The 20,084-nt window shown below is 37.4% G+C and overlaps 1 long non-coding RNA gene across 1 annotated transcript in view; it reads left to right on the top strand.

Annotated features, from left to right (window-relative positions):
- Nucleotides 1-15,769, top strand: part of LOC141579447 (uncharacterized) — a 66,306-nt gene extending 50,537 nt beyond the window's left edge. The window contains exon 7 of the long non-coding RNA XR_012510898.1: nt 9,184-15,769. This is a non-coding gene — a long non-coding RNA (uncharacterized LOC141579447). The remainder of the gene's footprint in view (nt 1-9,183) is intronic.
- Nucleotides 15,770-20,084: the final 4,315 nt, after the last annotated feature.

Raw genomic sequence — 20,084 nt, 5'->3', positions numbered from 1 at the left:
ACACATTCGGTCATGCATCTCTCTGTTTGCTTCAAACAGAGAGTCATATAAGTTGATTTACTTAGTATTTTGCTGAATATCCCCTATGTTTCCTGCTTCCCTCTCCCATCTTTAGGTTATTGATGTCCTCCTTGCCTTCTTCTAGTTAATTCTCTGCAACTTATTGCTCTTCTTGCATTTCCAATGATGGTTTTCTTATTTCCATTTATTCTTGCTTCTTTCCTCTACAGGGTAGAATTCACAATATTTCTTTAAGATAAGTATCGAAATGCTGAATTCTTTTAAGATTTTCCAGTCTGTGAAATTCTCTAGTTCTGCCGTTATTAGAAATGGTGGTCTTGTGGCATAGGCTACCCTAGATTGCAGATTTTTATCTTTCAGGATTTCGTCCAAGTCCTGGCAGTCGTTCATGTCCTGCAAAATTTCTGCCGAGATATAAGCTGGAACCACTCTTACGGTTCTGCTGTGACTTAGTTGCTTTCCTCTAGGTGCAATGAAAATCACTGGGTTGATCATGAACTTTGATGATTAGAATGATAATACAGCTGCTTGTAAGTCTATGGGGATTCCACATAATTTGGACACTATTTGCTTCCTTTTTCTGTATGGATGATTGTTTCTTAGCTTTCAGCAAATTTCAGTCTGATTATTCTCCAAATATCTTTTCTGTCTTTTGTTTTATATGATGCTGTTCCCTCTGGGACTCTTATGAAACTTATTTTTTCATGCTTTGTCTTACCCCAGGATTCAACAGCAGTATATGCATTGGTTATGCCTTGCATTTCTATGTCATCTTCTGATAGAGGGATTTCAGTTCCCCTGTTTTCACAGTCATCCACGAGTCCCTCTGCATTATCTAGTCTGATTAGGACAGAATTTAGCCCTGGTAATATCTCATCCATTGAGATTTCTGATTTTATTTTCTCGTCCTTATAGGTTCTCTTCCCCTTTTCTAGAGATCTGCCTTTTGTGATTCTGAGACACTCTTCTTCTTCAGTGTTTCTCTCCCCTCCATTTTCAATACCTGCTCTGATAGTGTTTCACGGTCTAGTTGTTTGAAAGCTTTTCTTTGGGCCTTCAATCCCTTTGGAACTGAAAATGGTACTTCCTGTTTCTTTTACTATACTACTTTATCCCTATTGGTCAAGTAATATCAGATATATAATGTAGAATTATAGGGCTTTTTAAGTGTAAGTTTAGTCTGTTCTGTACGCAATTCCATGATATTTGTGTGAGGACAATTTTTCCTACACATTGATGCCATGTCGTTTTCCTGTGTGTGTTGTCATGTATATCTCTATTTCCTGGTGATGCCTTTGTTGTGATGAACAAAACATACTCTTCTCGTTTAGTATAACGTCATTTTTACTACACTTATGTCACTGATCTGAAAGTGCACAGGACCCTTCCTCCTGTGGAAATGAAGCATGTAAAGGTTTTAAGCTTTGCAGGCTCTTTAATGTCATTTTTTTGTGTTTCAAAAACAACATCGTGACAGTGAGCTTGTCCTTTCTATTTCCATGGGAATTTCCCAATGTAACGAGTTCTTTCCAGAGATTCTCTATCTACAGAAAAAACTGTGGAAACATATCTAAGGATGTCATGCATCAGGGCCTGCTGCCATTTTCACGCAGCCCCAGCTAGGTGTCCTCGGTGCCGTAACCTTTCAGTGCCATTCAAAATGTAGCATCTGCTTTTGGGAGATAATGATGAAGGAAATTCTTCATCTTCTCATGCTGTGTACCTAGACCAGTGTTCTTTGTTCTCTCATCCTTGTGGCTAGGGACCACGAAGGCAAACACAGAGCTTTCCTGCATAATCTGCCTCATACCAAACGTAATCCCAGTCCAGGCTATAAATGTAGCAGATCCTAAGCCTTTGGAAAATGATTTCAACCACAAGGCCCCCTGGATCACTCAGACCATATGCATGATACCTCTGATTAAGCCCCACATGTGCTCTATTGGCAAAACACCAAATTGGTCCCTAGGCTTGCAGATGCAGTGTATGTGGCCATGGGACATTTCGAGAAACTCAACCTCATGCACCAGGATTGTAGCATATTCATTGGGGTCCCAAGTTAGTTTCCATTCTGGATAGGGCCAACCACAATCCACAACACACTCCAGATCCCTGAGGTTCAGCGTGTGCCATCATCCATTTCCCTATTCCTCATTGTTCGCAGCCACTGTGAACCCACATTTGGCAGCACCGATCTTGGTCTCAGAATCAATTGTGGCGATGTTTTTTGCTGATTTCTTTGAGTTCTGTCAGCCAAGCATCTGCTGTGCACTCTTCTAGCACTCAGCACATCACTTTCAATCCCATGCATTCTGTTCGCTTGAGAGTGTGCTTCCAAGTAAAACAGGGTTTCACCTTTGCTTCTCCATCAACAGAGATCAGGTCCTGCACTGATTTCCATTGTCTAATTTGACTTCTCCCACTTCCATGTATTCTGAGGCCTCATTCTGTCTTTGGATGTAAGAGATCACTCTTTGGCAAGTGTCCTGGACCATGGACTGGGTGAGTGGATGTTTATCTTGCTGTGTAGATGGGAGCGAGTGAGCGTATGTTGCACTGGTACCCTGACAACTGGGCATCGATAAATCAACACTTTCCATATATAACTCACAGAAATGTTATTCTTGTTATCTCTTTCTGCTATATGGCCATGGTGGGAGGGTTTGTCCGAAGACTCCAGTTTTGACAATGTGTTGATACCTCAATTGTGGTCTTTCAAAAATTTAGTAGAATTGATTTACATACTTGGGGAATTACATGAGTATAAAGATAGATTTTGAAACATACTAAATCTGCCTACAAGTCAGACTTGTCAAGTTAAGGTATCATTTTTTCAGCTCTAAGGGAAAAGAAGACAGATAGAATGAAAAAAGCAGTCCAAAATAATGAAGGTGACAGGTCAATGGTTAAATTTTGATGCCTCCAACACAAACAGGAAGCATGAAATAAATTTTGGTCCCATGAAATAACCCCCACAAAATGTTTCCCATTTGCATGTATTGCCCTTTCCTCCCAGTGACTCACACTGGCCAATGTTGTCATTTCAAGTGGTAACATTTCTCTGTAGGAAGACAGAAGGTGACCCAAACCACATATTTATATATAGGCTTGGATCCAAAAGAACCTAGAGGCATTATAGCTATGAGAAAACTGCTGCAGCTTTGATAGGCTATTGAGAACCAGGTCCCCTATTATCAACGATGAGAATGCTTAAGCTTCCGATCATGTTGGGTAAAGTAATTAAACACAACCATGTCTGCACCCACGTGATATACTGCACCAGGGGCTTCAATGAAGGAAAAGACCGTCCACATATCATGTGTCCTTACATGTCTATGGCGAATTTTACACTTCAGTTCACAAACTGACTTATAATAATACATAAACTGTATTGAAAAACTGAGGACACATACATATACAAGTTCAGTCAAAGATTCCCCTCACTTACCACACTCACTTCACCAAAAAGAAGATGTAACCCAACATTTGCTGAATCTAGGGGAAGGTCATCATTTCTTTGTGTGAGTTAATATTCAATTCCTATCTATTTTAGTCGGGAGTATTTGAACATTGAGGTGTACAGTGTTGTGCACAGAGAGTAAAGTTGTAGGAACACTGATTCTAGGAGGGGCTTGCTATACTCCTACTGGCTTCAAAACAACTCAGGTGCTGATCCTTTGAAGTGGATGCCTGAGTGTAGGGGAGGGAAGAGCAAGTGCTTGATAGCTAGGCCCAACCCTGGGAAAAGGCTTACCAGGGATTCATGCTCTGAGGTCTGAGTGATTTGTAAATGCCCCTTGGGATGTATGGATTCTCATGACCTCTTAAAAGAACAAGAGGCGTTTTATCAACTCTGCCATCTCTTCTCTATTAGACGTCAGGATTCTTGGACCAGTTCTTGTAGCAGAGAATTGAGTATCTTCCACAAGTGCACGTTGATCCTCCACAGGTTTCTGCCAGTATCAGCGAGGCTCAATATGTCTCATGAATGTCTTTCAAGCCTGGTATTCTCTACAGAAGTCTCCATGCCAGTATTCTCCATTGTAGCAGAAGAACACTCATCAATGTGTTCACATCTCTCCTCAATCCGTGCACTAATCCTTCTGCCAGCTTTTCTTCGTGTCTCCCATAAAGTCGACTTCTGCAGGACTGGGCAAGTCTGAAAGTTCCTCGGAGCCTCACCAGTAAGCTGATGACAGGCAGATCTTCACTGTCTGCCGTTTCAGTTTCTAGAAACTGACCCGTGATCTCAGGTCATTGGGCAGCATCAGTATCTCGAAATTACACAGCTTCCTGAAAAATAGACCTAAGCCAAGCTCCACATAGGGCGGCAGCCCCTCCATGACACTGATCCACCCACAGAGCTCTGCCCAGTTAACTTGGATCCAACAGCTACACCAAGACTCGCGGAACACACTGACATTCCACCTGGAATCCAACAGGTAACTGCCATCCCCAAAGGTTGTTGCATCTTGTCAGTGTTGCGGGAGGGACTGCATCAGAAGAGAGTTTCCTAAGGTAAATGTGATTCTCTCCATTAGCATCCCATGGTCCCGTTTTTCCTACCCTCTTTCCTTTAGTTCAGATCTCTAAACACAGTACAAACGGAGGGAAGTGTGTCCATTGTAAGTATATTATTTCACCCGTCTTTAACCTTTCTAAAAGTTAACAGTTCACAAAGACCCCACTATAGGAATCTTAAGTTTGTGTAATAGCCATTCACCCAGAATACATATCTGTCTCTTGCTTTTTGGCTGAAACACCCACACTCTCAGATCATGGATTCATTTGATTCATGGGGGCTGAAATTCCTAGAAATGAAGCCCATCCTAATGTACACTTTAATGTTTGTCTCTTTTGTTCTTAGTACAGTTTTGTATAGCTACTTTTCTTTGTTATAGGCGTATGCCATTTATTCTTACGTAGGTTTGAATAGGCCATTCATTCATTCTGTTGGAAGTCTAGTAAATCTATATAATGGAATACGAAACAATGTTATTCAAAATAGGCATGTGGTTTAGGACACGATATGCTCTAATGAATCAACATTTTTGAATATTAATGCACGCATCTGTTTTCTGAATACAAGTGTTTTGAGTACATGCCAGCAGCGATAATGTATCGATGCGTGCTGAATGATTCTTCACACCCGTTTGAGTATTTTCTTTTGAATTATCATGGTTTCTTTGGGTATATGTCAGCCAACCATACTATTTGGTGTTTGTTTGTTTGATTTTTTGTTTGTTTGCTTGTTCTTTGTTTTGCAAACACATTAGGCCATGCATCTCTCCGTTTGCAGCAGAGAGTCATATAAGCTGATTAACTTTATATAGTGCTGAAAATCACCTATGTTTACCTACTTCCCTCTCCCATCTTTAGGGTTTTAATGTCCTCCTTCCCTTCTTCTTGTTTATTCTCTGCAACTCTTTGCTCTTCTTGCATTTCCAATGATGGTTTTCTTATTTCAATTTCATTTTGCTACTTTTCTATTAAGGGTAAAATTCTCAATCTTTGCTTAATGATAAGGTTCGAGCTGCTGAATTGTTTTACGTTTTCCCGGTCTATGAAATTTTCTAGATCTGCCATTATCAGAAATGGCAGTCTTGTGGCATAGGCTACCCTAGAATGCAGATTTTCCTCATTCAGGTTTTGGTCTATGTCCTGGCACTCCTTCCTGTCCTGCAATATTTCTGTCGAGGTATAAGCTGAAACCCCTCTGGTCTTTCTGTTGTAACTAAGTTGATTTCCTCTAGGTGCATTTAAAATCACTGGGTTGATCATGAAATTTGATGATTTGAATAATACAGCTGCTTGTAGGTCTATAGGGATTCCACATAATTTGGATGCTGTTTGCTCCTGGTTTCATATAGATGATTGTTTCTTGGCTTTCAGCAAATTTCAGTCAGATTTTTCTCCAAATATCTTTTCTGAGGTTTTTTCTTTTTTTATACCCAGCTTTTCCTTCTGAGACTCTTATGAATCCTAGTCTTTCATGCTTTGTCTTACCCCAGGATTCAACAGCAATATTTGCATTGGTTTACACTAGCTTTTCTGTGTCATCTTCTGACAGAGGGATTTCTGTTCCCCTTTGATCACAGACATTCACGAGTCGCTCTGCATTATCTAGACTGCTCAGGACTGACTTTTAACCTGCTATTATCTTATACATTGAGTTTACTTATTTTATTTGGCTCATCTTAGAGGTTCTCTTCCCCTTTTCTGATATTCTGCCTTTTGTGATTCTGAGACACTGTTGTTCTTTATTGTTTCTCTCACTTCCATTTACAATAATTTCTCTAGTAATGTTTCAAAATCTAGTTGTTTGAAAGCTTTATTTTTGGCCTTCAATCTCTTTGGAACTGAAATTGTTACTTCCTGTTTCTTTTACTATATCTTTATCTCTATTAGTCAAGTACTATCAGGTATCTAATGCAGACTTGTAAGGCTTGGTTAAGTGAAGCTTTTAGTCTATTTGGTGTACCCAATCCCATGATATTTCCCTGAAGACAAATTTTCCTTGACATCGAAGCCATTTCGTTTTCCTGTGTGTGTTGTCTGGTATACCTCTATTTACTGGTGATACCTTTGTTGTGATGAACACACCATACGCGCGTCATTTAGAATAATCTCCTTTTTATTATGCTTATGTCACTTTTCTGAAAGTGCACAGGACCCTTCCTCTTGTGGAAATGGAGCATCTAAATGTTTTCAGCTCTGTAGGCCGTTGTATGTCATTTTGGAGTGTTTTCAAAACAGAATATTGTTAGTGCACTTGTCCTTTCTAGTTCTGTGGGAATGTCCCAATTTTACCAGTTCTTCCCAGAGCTTCTCTGTCTACAGAAAAACCTGTGGAAACATATCTAAGGATGTCATGCATCAGGGCCTGCTGCCATTATCCCACAACCCCACCAAGTTGTCCTCGGTGCCATACAATTTCAGTACTATCCAAAATGTAGCATCTGCATTTGGGAGGTAATGGTGAATGAAATGCTTCATCTTCTCACGCTGCGGACCTAGACAACTAATCTTTGTTCTCTCATCCTTGTGGCTTGGGACCACGAAGGCAAACACAGCGATGTCCCGCATCCTCTGCCTCATACCAAAACTTAATCCCAGTCCAAGCTAGGAAATTAGCTGATCCTAACACTTTGCAATCTGATTTCAACCCCAAGGACCCCTGGATCCCTCAGACCAGATGCATGATTTCTCTAAATGAGCCCCACTTGTGCTCTATTGGCAAAATATCAAATTGTTCCCTTGGCCTGCAGATGCAGTGAATGTGGCCATAGGACATTTCGATAAACTCAACTTTGCGCACAGGGTCGTTGCTTTCACATTGGGGTCCAAGGTCAGTTTCCTCTCTTGGTAGGGCAAACCACAATCCACAACACACTCCGGATCCCTGAGACACAGCGTGTGACATTATGGATAGCCCTATACCTCATTTTCCGCAGCCAATGCTAGCTCAAATTTGGCAGCTCGGATCTTGGTCTCAGAATCAATTGTGGGGATATTTTGTGCTGATTTCTTTGAGTTCTGTCAGCCAAGTATTTGCTGGGCATGCTTCTAACACTCAGCACATCGCTTTCAATCCCATGTGTCCTTTCTGCTTGAGATTGTGTGTCCAAGTAAAACAGAGTTTCACCTTTGCTGCTCCATCACCAGACGTCAGGTACTGCACTGATTTCCATTCTCTACTTTGCCTTCTCCTCCTCCCAGGTTTTCTGATGCCTCATTCTCTCTTGGAACTAAGGGACCACTCTTCAGCATGTGTCCTGAACCAAGGGCTTTGTGAGTGGATGTTTATCTTGCTGTGTACATGGGAACGAGTGAGCATAGTTGGCACTGGTACCCTGCCAACTGGGCATCAAGAAATCAACACATTCCATATATAACTCACAGAAATGTGATTCTTGCTTATCTCTGTTTTCTATACAGCCATGGTGGGAGGGTTTTTTCGAAGACTACAGTTTTGACATTGTGTTAATACCTCAGTTGCAGTCTTTCAAAAGGTTAATAGAATTGATTTACATATTTTGGGATTTATATGAAAATGAAGTTAGATTTTGAAACATACTAAATCTAATTACAAGCCAGACTTGTGAAGTTCTTTTACAATTTTGTCAGGTGTAAAGGAAAAATAGACAGATAGAATGTACAGTAGCAGTCCAAAATGATGAAGGGGACAGGTCAAATCTTTACTGTTGATACCTACAACACCAACAGGAACCATGGAATAACTATTGGAACCATGAAATAACCCCCATCCTGGGTTTCCCTTCTGCATGTGCGGCACTTTCCGCCCAATGACACATACTGGCCAATGTGGTCATTTCAAGGGGAAACATTTCTCTCTAGGGAAACCCAATTAAACTAAAACACCATATTTATATGTATTCTTGGTTCCAAAACTCCTAGAGGCATTATAGCTATGAGAAAACTGCTGCAGTTTTGCTCTGCTTTTGAGAACCAGGTGCTCTTCTATCAACCATGGGAACAATCGGTTGATCATGTTGGGTAAAGTAGTTTAACCCAACAAATTATGCAACAACATGATATACTGCACCTGGGGCTTCAATGAAGTGAAAAGATGGTCCACATATCATGTGTCCTTACATGTCTATGGCGACTTTTACAGTTCACTTCACTAACTGACTTATAACTGTTACCTATACTGTCTAGAAAAACTGAGGCCTAATATATATCAAGTTCAGTCAGAGATTCCCCTCACTTACCACACTCCCTTCACACCAAGTTAGATGTAACCCCAGCATTTGCTGAAACTAGGCTAAGTTCATCATTTCTTTGTGTGAGCTATCTATTCTATTCCTATCTATTATAACCGACAGTATTTGATCTTTGAGGATTTAAGTGTTGTGCACAAAGTGTGAAGTTGGAGGAACACTGTACATAGGAGTGGCTTGCTTTTCTCCTACTGGCTTCATTGCAGCTCAAGTGCTGATCCTTTGAAATGGATGCCTGAGTGGAGGGGAGGAAAGAGCAATTTCTTGATATCTAGGCCCAACCCCGGGGAAAGCTTACCAGGGCCTCATGCTCTGTGGTCTGTGTGATTTTTAAATGCCCCTTGGGACGTGTGGATTCTCACAAACCCTTCCAAGAACATGAACGGTTTTATCATCCCTGCCATTTCTTCTCTTTTAGACGTCAGGAATCTTGGACCACTTCTTGGAGCAGAGAATTGAGTACCTTCCTCAAGTAAACGTTGACCCTCCACATGTTTCTGCTGGTATCAGTGAGGCTCAACATGACTCGTGAGTCTTTCAAGCCTGGTATTCTCTAAAGAAGTCTCCATGCCAGTATTCTCCATTGTAGCAGAACAACTCTCATCAATGTGTTCGCATCTCTCCTCAATCTGTGCAGCCAGGTTTTCTGCCAGCTTCTCTTCGTGTCTTCAATAAAGTCGACTTCTACAGCACTGGGCAAATCTGAAATTACCTCACAGCCTCACCAGTATGCTGATGACAGGCAGATCTTCCACAGTCTGTCTTTTCAGTTTCTTGAAACTGACCCGTGATCTCAGTCCATTGGGAAGCAGCAGTATCTCGAACTTACAAATCTTTCCGAAAATTAGACCTAAGCCAAGCTCCACAGAGGGTGGCAGTCCCTTCATGACACTGATCCACCCACAGAGCTCTGTCCAGTTAACTTGGATCCACCAGCCACAACAAGCCTGGTTGAACACACCAATATTCCATCTGGAATGCAACCGGTAACTGCCATCCCCAATATTTGCTGCATCTTTCCAGTGTTGGGGGAGGGGCTGCATCAGACTAGAGATTCCTAAGATAAAAGTGATTCTCTCCAATAGCGTCCCATGGTCCTTTATTTCCTACCCTCTTTCCTTTAGTTCAGAACTCTATACACAGTACAAAATAGGGAAGTGTGTTCATGTTAATTTTATGGTTCCACACATCTTTAACTTTTCTCACAGTTAAAAGTACAAAAAGACCCCACTATAGGAATCTTATGTTTGTGTAATAGCCTTTCACCCAGAATACATATCCGTCTGTTGCTTTTCGGCTGAAACACCCACACTCCCAGAAAATGGATCCATTTGATTCATGGGGGCTGAAATTCCTAGAAATTAATCCAATCACAATGTGCAATTTACTGTCTGTCTCTTTTGTTCTTAGTGCAGTTTTGTAGAGCTACTTGTCTTTGTTAAAGGCATATGCCATTTATTCTCTATGTAGGGTCGAATAGGCCATTCATTCTTCCTATTGGAAGACTAGTAAATCTATATCATGGAATACGAATCGATTTTATTCAAAATAGGCATTTGGTTTAGGTCACGATTTCCTCTTATGAATCAATATTTTTGAATATTATTGCACGCATCTGTTTTCTGAATACAAGTCTGTTGTGTACATGAAAGCAGCAATACTGTGTCGATGCGTGCTGAAAGCTCTTTGACATCCCTTTGAGTATTTTCTTTTGAATTATCATGGTTCTTTGGATATATATCATCCAACCGTACTGTTTTGGTGTTTGTTTGTTTGATTGTGTGTTTGCTTGTTCTTTGTTTTACAAACACATTAGGCCATGCATCTCTCCATTTGCTTCAAACAGAGGGTCATATAAGCTGATTCACTTAGTATAGTGCTGAAACTCACCAATGTTTTCCTGCTACCCTATCCCATCTTTAGGGTTTTGATGTCCTCCTTGCCTTCTTTTTGTTTATTCTCTGCAAGTCATAGCTCTTCTTACATTTCCAATGACGGTTTTCTTATTTCGATTTCGTCTTGCTTCTTTTCTATTCAGGGTAGAAATCTCAATCTTTCATTTAGGATAAGGTTAGAACTGCTGAATTGTTTTAAGTTTTGCTGGTCTGTGAATTTCTCTACTTCTGCCATTATTTTAAAGGGCGGTCTTGTGGCATAGGCTACGCTAGTTTGCAGCTTTTTCTCATTCAGGATTTGGTCTATTTCTTGGCACTCCTTCCTGTCCTTCAATATTTCTGTCGGGATATCAGCTGAAACCCCTCTGGAGATTCTGTTGTGACTAAGTTGCTTTACTCTAGGTGTATTTAAAATCATTGGGTTGAACATGAACTTTGATGATTTCAATGATAATACAGCTGCTTGTAAGTCTATTGGGATTCCGCCTTCTTTGGAAGCTGTTTGCTTCCTGATTTCGTATAGATGATTGTTTCTTGGCTTTCAGCAAATTCCAGTCTGATATTTTTCGAATACATTTCCAGCCCTTTTTTTGTTTTTTTCTTATTCTTTTATAATCTTTCTTTTTCATCTGGGAATCCTATATGTCCTAACCTTGCATTCTTTGTCTTTTCCCATGTTTCAACAGCAATGTTTGCATTGGTTTACACTTGAATTTGTATGTCATCTTTTTACTGACAGTTTTGTGTTCTCATGTCTTCTCAAACACTTTTAAGTCCCTCTTCATTATCTAGTCTGCAAATTCCTGTCTTTAGCCATGCTATTATCTCATCCACTAAATTTTCTTTTTGTTTTTAACTGTTTATTGATTCATAATCATTTTACAATTTTGTCTCAAATTCCAGTGTAGAGCACCATTTTTCTCTTATGCATGTGCATATATACATTCATTGACATTTCTCTTCTTTTTTAGCCAACAAAAAATCTTGTATATATTTCCCTGTGCTACACAGTACAGTCTTGTGTATATTTTCTATATTTTGATATCCCAGTCCTTTCCCACCCCCATTCCCCTTTGATCAGAAGTTTTTATTCTATGTCTATGAGTCTGTCTCTGTTATATATATATATATTTACACATATAAGTGATCTCATATTGTATTTTTCTTTTTCTTTCTGGCTTAATCCGCTCAGAACAGTATTCTCCAGTAACATCCATGTTGCTTCAATTGGTATTATTTTGTCAGATTTTATGTCTGAATAGTTTTCCATTTTATAAATATACCACATCTGCTTTATCCAGTCATCTGTTGTTGGACGTTTATGCTCTTCCTGTGTCTTGGCTATTGTAAATAGTTCTGCTATGAACATTGGGGTGCAAGTGTCATTTTGAAGTAGGGTTCCTTCTGTATATATGCCCGTGTGGTACCCTGGGTCATATGTTGTCTAATCCTAATCTTTTTAGGAATCTCCATACTGTTTTCCACAGTGGCTGCACCAAACTGCATTCTCTCCAGCAGTGTAGGAGGGTTCCCTTTTATCCACAGCCTTTCCAGCATTTGTCATTTGTGAACTTTTGAATGATGGCCATTCCGACTTGTTTGGGGTGATACCTCATTTTAGTTTTGATTTGCATTTCTCTGATAATTTGTGATATTGAGCTTTTTTTCATGTGCCTACTGACCATTTGCATGCCTTCCTTGGAGAATTGCTTATTTGGGTCTCCTATCCATTTTGGATTGTGTTGTTTGTTTTTATTCTTATTAAATTGTGTGAGATGCTGATATATTCTGGAGATCAAGCATTTGTCAATTTCATTTGCAAAAATTTTTTCCCATTCACTAGGTTGTCATTTTGTTTTACTTATGGTTTATTTTGCTGTGCAGAAGCTTGTAAATTTTATTAGGTCCCATTTGTTTATTTTTCATTTATGTCTATTGCTTGGGTTGACTGTTCTAGGAGAATATTTTTGAGATGTATGTCAGATAATGTTTTGCCTATATTTTCCTCTAGGAGGTTTATTGTATCGTGTCATATGTTTAAGTCTTTGATTCATTTTGAGTTTATTTTTTTGTATGATGTAAGGGAGTGTTCTAGCTTCATTGCTTTACATGCTGCTGTCCAGTTTTAACAACCCCATTTGCTGAAGAGACTCTCTTGATTCCACTGAATATTCTTGCCTCCTTTGTTGAAGATTAGTAGACCAAAATTTTGTGGGTTCGTTTCAGGGCTCTCTATTCTGTTCCAATGTTCCATATGTCTGTTTTTGTACCAATACCATACTATCTTGATTAGTGTAGCTCTGTAGTATTGCCTGAAGTCTCGGAGAGTTATTCCTCCAGCCTCTTTTCTTTTTCTTCAGCAATGCTTTGGCAATTCTAGGTCTTTTGTGGTTCCATATAATTTCTTATTTGAATTTAATAGATGCAGAAAAAGCATTTGATAAAATTCAATGCCAATTTATGATAAAAATTCTCACCAAAGTGGGCTTATTGGGAGCATATCTCAACATGATAAAAGCTATTTATGACAAACCTACAGCCAGCCTAGAACTCAATAGTGAAATGCTGAAAACCTTCCTACTAAAATCTGGGAAAAGGCAAAGTTGTCCACTCTCCCCATTTGTATTCAACATAATCTTGGAAGGCCTAGCCACTGCACTCAGGCAAGAAAAAGAAATAAAAGAGATCCAAATTGGAAAAGAAGCAGAAGGAGATAAAGGTCCCTGTGCTATACAGAAGAAATTTGTTTTTTTAATCCAGTTTTTATATATTGTGGCCCACATTTGCAAATCACAAACTCCCAAATTTATCCCTTCCTACTCGCTTTCCCCCAGTAACCATAAGAATATTTACTTTGCTTGCAAGTCTGTTTCTACTTTGTAGATGAGTTCATTACTGTGTTCCTTTTCTTTCATTTCTTAGATTTCACATATAAGTGATACCATATATATTCTTTCTCTTTCTGGCTTCCTTCACTTAAGAATGATGATCTCTATATCCATTCATGTTATGATAGTATTCTTTTTTATGGCTGAATAGTATTCCATTGTATAAATATAACACCGCTTCTTTATAGTGTCATATATCAATGGACATTTAGGATGTTTCCACATCTTGGCTATTGTATATTGTGCTGCTATGGACATTGGGGTGCATATATCTTTTCAATTTAGAGTTCCCTCTTTATATATATCCAGGAGTGGGATTGCTAGATCATATGCTTGGTGCAGCCATTATGGAAAACAGTATGGATATGTCTGAAAAAACTAAAAATAGACTTACCACATGATCCACTCCTGGGCATATCTATTTCTGAATGATCTGAGTATAATTTATAGAAATCGTGTCTCAAATTCAGTGACTATTTTTTAAGATATAGGTTTTCTCTTATGCAATCACAATATATTTATCAAAATCAGGATACTTAATACTTATTCAGTATTATTATGTATGCTACAGTTCATATTCAAATTGTACCAGCTGTTCTAATCATGTTCTTCTTAATAATTTTTTTTTTGGTCCAACTGCAATCCAGATATTTGTGGGAAGGTTTTCAGTTTTTCACCATTGAGTATTGTGCTGGCTGTAGGTTTGTCAAAAATAGCTTTTATTAAACATGGTTATGTAAATTTTATTATGATTTGTTCTACTTCTGTGAAATATGTCCTGGGTAAATTGATAAGGATCACCTTAAATCTGTAGATTGCCTTGGGCATATGACCATTTCAACAATATTGATTCTTCCAATCCAGGAGCATGGGATATCTTTCCATTTTTTTAAAGTCTTCTTTAATTTCCTTCATCAGCTTTTTATAGTTTTCTGTGTAGAAGTCTTTCACTGCCTTGGTTAGATTTACTCCTAGGTATTTTATTACTTTGGGGCTATTTTAAAGGGGATTTATTATTTACATTCTTTTTCTGTTGATTCATCATTAGTGTAAAGAAATGAAATTTATTTTTGAATCCTAATCTTGTAACCTGCTACCTTGCTGATTTCTGCGATTATTTCTAGTAGTTTTTGGGTTTTCTATATATAATATCATGTCATCTGCCTATAGAGACAATTTTACCTCTTCTTTTCCAATTTGGATCCATTTTATTTCTCTCTCTTGCCTGATTGCTGTGGCTAGGACTTTCAAGACTATGTTGAATAGGAGTGGTGATAGTGGGTAATCGTGTCTTGTTCCAGATTTTCGTGGGAAGATTTTGAGTTTTTCACCATTGAGTACTATGCTGGCTGTAGGATGTGTAGACGTATTTTTGATTTAGCATTCCCTTTGTACAATTGCCCAGGAGTGGGATTGTTGCATCATAAGTTATTTGTATTTTTAGTCTTTTTAGGAATCTCCATTCTGTTTTCCACAATGGCTGCACCAAACTGCATTGACACCAACAGTGTATTAGGGTGCCCTTTTCTCCACACCCCTTCCAGCATTTTTCATTTGTAGACTTTAGAATGATGGCCATTCTGACTAGTGTGAGATAATATCTCATTGTAGTTTTGATTTACATTTCTCTGATAATTAGTTATTTTAAGCATTTTTTCATGAGCCTATTGGGCATTTATATGTCTTCATTGGAGAATTGCTTGTTTAGGTCTTCTGCTCATTTTGGGATTGAGTTGTTTGTTTTCCTTATTAAGTCATATGAGCTGTTTATATATTCTGGAGACCAAGCCATTGCCAGATTCATCTTTTGCAAATATTTTCTCCCATTCCATAAGTTGCCGATTTGTTTTGTTTATGGTTTTCTTTGCTGTGCAAAAGCTTGTAAGTTTAATTATATCCCACTTGCTTAGTTTTGCTTTTATTTCTATTGTTTGGGTAGACTGCCCTAGTAGAACATTGTTGAGATGCATGCGAGATAATGTTTTGCCTATGATTACTTCTAGGATGTGTATTGCGTCTTGTCTTATGTTTTAGTCTTTAATCCATTTTGCATTTATTTTTGTGTATGGTGTAAGGGAGTATTCTAACTTCATTGATTTACATGCTGCTCTCCAGTTTCTCCAACACCATTTGCTGAAGAGACTCTGTTTATTCCATTGTATGTTCTTGCCACCTTTGTTGAAGATTAATTGACCAAAGTTTTCTGGGTTTATTTCTAGGCTTTCTATCCTGTTTCATTGATCCATATTTCTGTTTTTGTACTAATACTATGCTGTTTTAATTAGTGTAGCTTGTAGTCTTTTCTGAAACCTGGGAGGGTTATTTCTCCAGCCTTATTCTTTTTCTTCAGCTATGCTTTGGCAATTTTGTGTGTTTTGTGATTCCATATAAAATTTAATATTATTTGTTCTATTTCTGTGCAGAATGTCATAGTTAATTTAATACAGGTTGCATTAAATCTGTAAATTGCCTTGGGCAGTATGAGCATTTTAACAATATTTTTCTTCCAATCCAGGTGCATGGGATATCTTTCCATTTTTTCAGGTTTTCTTTAATCTCCTTAATCAATGTTTCATTGTCCTTCATTTATAAAATTTTCACCTCCTTGATTAAATTAATTATTAGATATTTTATTACTTTGAGTGCTATTTTAAAAGGGAGTGTTTCTTTAAATTCTTTTCCTGATTATTCATTATTAGTATAAAGAAATGCAACCAATTCTTGTCCATTAACGTTGTATCTGTTACCTTGCCAAATTCTTTTATTAGTTTTAGAAGTTTTGTGTGAAACTTTCAAATTTTTCTGTATACAGTATCATGTCATCTGCATATAGTTACAATTTTACCTCTTCCTTTTCCTATTTGGATCCCTTTTATTTCTTTCTTCTTACCTGATTGCTGTGGCTAGGGCTTCCAAGACTATATTGAATACAAGTGGTGAGAGTGACAACCTTGTCCTTTATGAAGATTATACTATATAGCACAGGAAAATATATACAAGATCTTGTGGAAGCTCACAGCAAAAAACAATGTGACAATGAATATATGTATGTTCATGTACAACTGAAAAATTGTGCTCTAAACTGGAATGTGACACAACATTGTAAAATGACTATAACAATTTTAAAAAGTTTTAAAAAAGCTTTTATTATGTTGAGATGTGTTCCCTCTATAACCACTTTGGTAATGTGTTTTATCATAAATTAGTGTTGAATTTTATCAAATGATTTTTCTGCATCTATTGAGATGATTGTGTGTGTGTTTTTTTTTCTTTCTCTTGTTGAGATGCATTACATTGATTGATTCATGTATGTTGCAGCATCCTTGTGTTCCTGGGATGAATCCAAATTGATCATGGTGTATGATCTCTTTTATGTGCGGTTGGACTCTGCTAATATTTTGTTGAGGAGTTTTGCATCTATGATCACCAGTGATATTAGTACAGAATGTTGTTTTTTGGTAGTACCTTTGTTTTTGGTATCAGGCTAATGGTGGTTTCATAGAATGAGTTTGGAGGTACTCTCTCTTTTTCAGTCTACTGCAAGTGTTCAAGAAGGACTGTTATGAGTTCTCTGTATGTTTGGTCAAATTCCTCAGTGAAGCCTTCTGTTCCTGGACTTTTGTTTCTAGGTAAGCCTTTATTTCTAATTCAATTTGATTTCTCCTGATTGTTTTGTTCAAGTGGTCAATTTCTTCTTCATTCAGTCTTGGTGGACACTATGTTTCCAGAAACTTGTCCATTTCTTCTAGGTTATCCATTTTATTTCCTCATATTTGTTCATAGTATTCTCATATGACATTTTGTATATTTTGGTATTTGTAATTTCTCCATTTTCCTCTCTTATTTTGTTTATTTCTGCTCCCTCTTTTCTCTTCTTCATGAGCTTGGCCAGAGATGTGTCAATTTTGTTTACTCTTTCAGAAAACCAGCTCTTGGTATATTGATTTTTTCCATTGTTTTTTAATCTTTATTTATTTCCTCCATGATCTTTCTTATTTTCTTTCTTCTGCTGACTTGCTTTTGTTTGCTCTTCGTTTTTCTGATTCTTTTAGCTAGTAGGTTAGAATGTTTATTTGAGATTGTTCTTCTTTTTTGAGGAAGTCCTGTATTACTATGAGCTTCCCTCCTAGGACTGCTTTTCCTGCAAAGCATATATTCTCTGTGGTTATGACTAGTAAAACTTTAAATAGATGTTTTCCAAGAGCAGTTTTACATTCACATCAAAACTGAGAGGAAGGTACAGAGATTGTCCATATGCTCTGTCCCCATACTTGCACAAACTTCCCTATTAGGCCACTCTGGTGGGGGACTTTTCTATCTGTTACTGTTGATGAACCAATAATGACACATCTTTATCACCTGAAGCTCATGGTTTTTATTAAGTTTCACTCTTGGTGTGCATTCTGTGGAATTGGACAAATGTGTAATGACATACATGCATTATTATAGTATCAAATGGTGTATTTTCACCAGCTTCAAAATCTTCATTGCTTGCCGATTCAGCTCTCCCATCCAAAATCCCTGGCAACCATCAGTCTTTTTACTGTCCATATGGTTTTGCCTTTTCTAAGATATTACATAGTTGAAATCATACAATATGTAGCCTTTTCCAATTGGCTTCTTTCACTTAGTAATAGCCATTCAAAAAAAAAAAAAAGCATTCAAATTTCTTCCATGTCTTTTCATACCTTGATGGCTCATCTGTTTTTAGCATAGAATATTGTTCTGTTGTCCAGCTGTACCACAGTTTGTTTACCCATTACCTAATGAAGAGCATCTTGGTTGCTTCCAAGATTTGGATATGATGGATAAAGCTGCTCTAAACATCTATATATTGTTTTTTGTGTGGACATAAGTTTTCAACTCCTTCTGGTAAATACCAAGGAGTGCAACTGCTGGATTATATTGTGCATGAGTGTTTAGCTTTTTAAGAAGATGCCAAACTGTCTTCCACAGATTCCCTACCATCTTGCATTCCCATCAGCAGTGAATAAGAATTGCTATAGATCCACATCCTCACCAGGATTTGGTGCTGTCAGTGTCCTGAATTTCGGGTGTTCTAACAGGTTTGTTTCCATTTGCCTAATGACATATGATGCGGAACATTTTTTGATATGTTTATTTGCCTTCTGTGTATTTTCTTTGTTGAGATGTCTGTTAATGACTTTTGGCTACATTTAATCAGGTATTTTTGTTTCACTGTTGAGTTTTAAGTGTTTTGTGTATATTGAAGATAACAGTCCTTTATCATATGTGCCTTTTGAAAAGATTTTCTCCAAATGTCTTCTCTGTCATTCTCTTGACATTATCATTTTTCTGGCAAATTTTTAAATTCAGTTATACTTTTCAACTTCAGGTTTTCCATTCCTTTTTTTTTAAAGTAAGTTCTTTCTTATTATTTTCTATTGGATGAGACTTTTGCATATCTTCCTTTAAAATTTTAATCATGACTTTTTGTTCTTATAGGAGTTATAATGTCTAATATTATATCTATAATATCTAATATCTGTGCTCAGATATTGAAAAATAGTATTCATTTGATTTGTACTTTTATTCTCCTTTAGTATGGAACAATTTTCAACATTTCTTTTCTTTCATGATCTTATGATTTTTGAAGAACACATGTCATTAATTTTATAGTGTCCATTTTATAGTTTTTGGTATTGCCTCATGACTAGTTCCATGTCATGTATTGTTAGCAGGAGCACAACAGGCATCAGTGATGCTATGTTCTTCCCAAAGTGTTACTTTAGATGGCACAAGATGTCAGTTTTTCCACTTATGGGTGATGTTAAGTTCATCACTGCATTAGGTGGTGTCTACTAGGTTTCTTCCCTATAAAGTTCTTTTTTCCTTTCTGACTAACCAGTAACTTGAGATTATGTAAATATTCTGTTCTTCATCAAAATTTCACCCACTATTTTTAAGCATCTATTAATTTTAGATTATGTAAATATTCTGAGTTTATGTAAATATTCTGTTTTTTTTTTTTTAATACTTATTCAATTTCATTTCTAGTGATCGGTTTGTTCTAGTGGTCAATTTCTTCTTGATTCAGTCATGTGGACTGTATGTTTCCAGAAACTTGTCTATTTCTTCAAGGTTATTCATTTATTTTCCATAAAGTTGTTCACAGTATTCTCATATGATATTTTGAATTTCTGTGGTATTGGTTGTAATTTCTCCATTTTCCTTTCTTATTTTGATAATTTGTGCTCTGTCTTTTCTCTTCTTTGTGAGCTAAGCCTGAGGTTTGTCAATTTTATTTACACTTTCAAAAAACCATCTCTTCGTTTGATTGACTTTTTCTATTTTTTAAATCTCTATTTTATTTATTTCCTCCCTGATCTTTATTGTTTTCTTCCTTCTGCTGACTTTAGGTTTTGTTTGCTCTTCTTTTTCTAATTCTTTTAGTTGGTTGGTTAGGTTGCTTATTTAAGATTGTTTATCTTTTTTGAAGAAGGCCTTTATTGCAATGAACTTTCTTCTTAGGACTGCTTTTGCTGCATCCCATAGATTTTGTGTGGTTGTGATTT

The sequence above is a fragment of the Camelus bactrianus genome, chromosome 2, assembly GCF_048773025.1.
Source record: "Camelus bactrianus isolate YW-2024 breed Bactrian camel chromosome 2, ASM4877302v1, whole genome shotgun sequence".
Classification (NCBI taxonomy): domain Eukaryota; kingdom Metazoa; phylum Chordata; class Mammalia; order Artiodactyla; family Camelidae; genus Camelus; species Camelus bactrianus.
This window is presented reverse-complemented; position numbering and strand designations above follow the sequence as displayed.